Source organism: Odontomachus brunneus, unplaced genomic scaffold (assembly GCF_010583005.1).
Source record: "Odontomachus brunneus isolate Ranch 3 - 2012 unplaced genomic scaffold, Obru_v1 Obru_scaffold_089, whole genome shotgun sequence".
NCBI lineage: Eukaryota > Metazoa > Arthropoda > Insecta > Hymenoptera > Formicidae > Odontomachus > Odontomachus brunneus.
In genome coordinates, this window is record NW_022639539.1 from 1,109,134 (window position 1) to 1,111,784 (window position 2,651).

A 2,651-nucleotide genomic window follows, 5' to 3' on the forward strand; every position below is an offset into this window, starting at 1 on the left:
GCATTTGAAGCATGTAGTAAATATTACTTAGGATTAATTTTATAAATAATATTTTATCTTATTTAGTTATATTTACTTTCTTAATAAAAAAAGTTCGTGTATATAAAAAAATGTGTATATTAAGTGATTATTAATAAACTATATTACAATTGTAATATTTTCAGGATACACAAAAAGTGAAATAATTACACGTAAGTTTACTGAAATATTGAAGATTATACTAACTTTATGACAATATTATAATGTAAGCTCATCTTGTAAGGTTAATGGCAGATTGCAGTAACATGTTCATTAAAATGTATAAGCTTCCCTTACAAAAATATTCCACTGTTTTTATCTTCATGTGGCCCACTTTTAGCCCGTTTCTTAATTTTTATAGTCGTTTCTTGCACTCTGAAGCACGTGCAGTGCATCCAGCGAAAAATTATAACGAGTATACGCAAGTATGCATGAGTATTTTTGAGCAGATTCCTCCTTTTTAGCACTCTTTTTTCAGCTAGTGAGTGAAAATACGTTAATACGTTTCTCTTTTACTCACTTTCATTTCAATGAGATCTGTATTAAGACGAAACTGAGTAAAAGAGGAACGTATTAACATTATGTCACTCACTAACTGAAAAAAGAATGTTAAAAACGAGCAATAATGCTAAAAAATAATCATGCATACTCGCATATACTCGTCGTATTTTCCACTTAAATAAAAAATAGGACCGAGTGCAACTAACACGAATACTAATTAAAAATTATTAAATTATATCGTCTTGTTTTTTCTTTTATTTCTATAAGCGAAGAGCGGGCAAGATGGAACGCTTTTTTAAACGTTTTGTCGTAAAAACATGGTTAAAATAAAATTATTTTTCAAAAACGATAACTTATGGCATATAGTTTGGACAATTTTCTTAAAAGTTAACACAAGAAAAAATATATTTCTTACATTTTCTTATGGAAAAATAACAAAAAGAAAAGTAGTGTCAATTTTTGACTTGTCCAAAAAATATGGGAAAGATAGAATACCAAATAAAAGTCTAATAATCGATTGTAATATATAAAAAATCATATTTTTATGGATACCTAAAAAGCAATAAATAGTACCAATAAAAGTTAATAAATGCTCAATACTGTTTTTTCCAGCTAATTTAAATGCTAATATTCTCAAAGATTTTTTAGTCATACCATATAATTTTGTGTCCACCTTTTTAGCATATTACTTATTCTTGCACAGTAGTTTTTTCTATTTCTTTGGAGAATACGTTCTGGAAACGACTTAATTTCTTCGCATAACTGCCTTTATGTGTTGTCTATACAATATGTCAAGAAGTAATGTAACCTAAGAATATTTTTGCTTATCACTTGAACAGTCTTGTAGGCAAACCATATATTTAGGTAGCAAGACATGATTTCTACCTAATTTTACATTTAAAAATGCCTTACTAATGTTAGAGACATTATTAAAAAGTTATTAAAAAGTTATTTGACGTTACTCTGGATATAAATAAATTTCAAATATAAATCATATGTAATTATATATGATTATAATTTAATACAATTATATATTCACATTTTTTCCCAGCTATTTATTTTATTTCTCAATAAAATTTGAATAAATTGTTAATAAACTTTGAATAAATTTCATCTTAAGGTTAAACAAGTCACTCATTGTTCTATCTTGCCTTTTTTCTTCGTGTCCTCCCAGATAGCACAGAGAATTACGAAAAATTCAAAAAATTTTGTCGTATATTATAAATATGTTACCAATTCTGAGTTCACATTTTCAAATGCAAAAAGAATTCTTCAAAGTTCAGTTCAGTGAAAAGAATTCTGTTTGCATCTAAAAATGAGCTAAGAATTAAACCGAAATAATAGAAAGCTCCTGAATAGATTTAACTAATAGTGAAAAATTAACGGCACATAAGGAGCAAGCACGGATGTCTTAGTGCTATTAAATACTAATATTATTTTTTAATAATATTAATATGATTGTGGGAGGATAAAAATGTCCATTATGTCAAACGCACGTATCGAAATTTTCTCTTCGACTAACGTACGCGGAGAATCACCTTCCATACTTAGACCGATCCTTGAGTCCCGAATTTAAATATATATTTTAATTAAAATCCCAAAACCCCCATTAAACCGAAGACTCAAATATATTCCTTTTATTATATATGTTGCGAAAAAACTGCCTCCGCCAGGACTCGAACCTGGAACCTCCCCACTTTCCGGGCGGGACGCCTTTCCATTCGGCCACCGAGGCTTCGACAGTAATCTCGCAACACAATGTTTATAAACTCTCTAAGATGTAAGTTGAGAGAGAACCAAAGAGTCGACCTCATAAGAGATGTTATTATACGAGAGAGAGATAGCATATTCTTCCTACCGATGCTCAAGGGTCGGTCTAAGTATGGAAGGTGATTCTCCGTACGTTAGTCGAAGAGAAAATTTCGATACGTACGTTTGACATAATGGACATTTTTATCCTCCCACAATCATATTAATATTATTAAAAAATAATATTAGTATTTAATAGCACTAAGACATCCGTGCTTACTCCTTATGTGCCGCTAATTTCTCACTATTAGTTAAATCTATTCAGGAGCTTTCTATTGTTACGTCTGGATGTTACGTTCTGGTAGAGAACGCAACACGACGTA

General features: G+C 29.7%; 1 non-coding gene across 1 annotated transcript; it reads right to left on the reverse strand.

Moving 5' to 3' along the window:
- Window positions 1-2,180: 2,180 nt before the first annotated feature.
- Window positions 2,181-2,254, reverse strand: Trnas-gga. The gene has a single exon. It is a non-coding gene; the product is annotated as a tRNA-Ser (tRNA).
- Window positions 2,255-2,651: the final 397 nt, after the last annotated feature.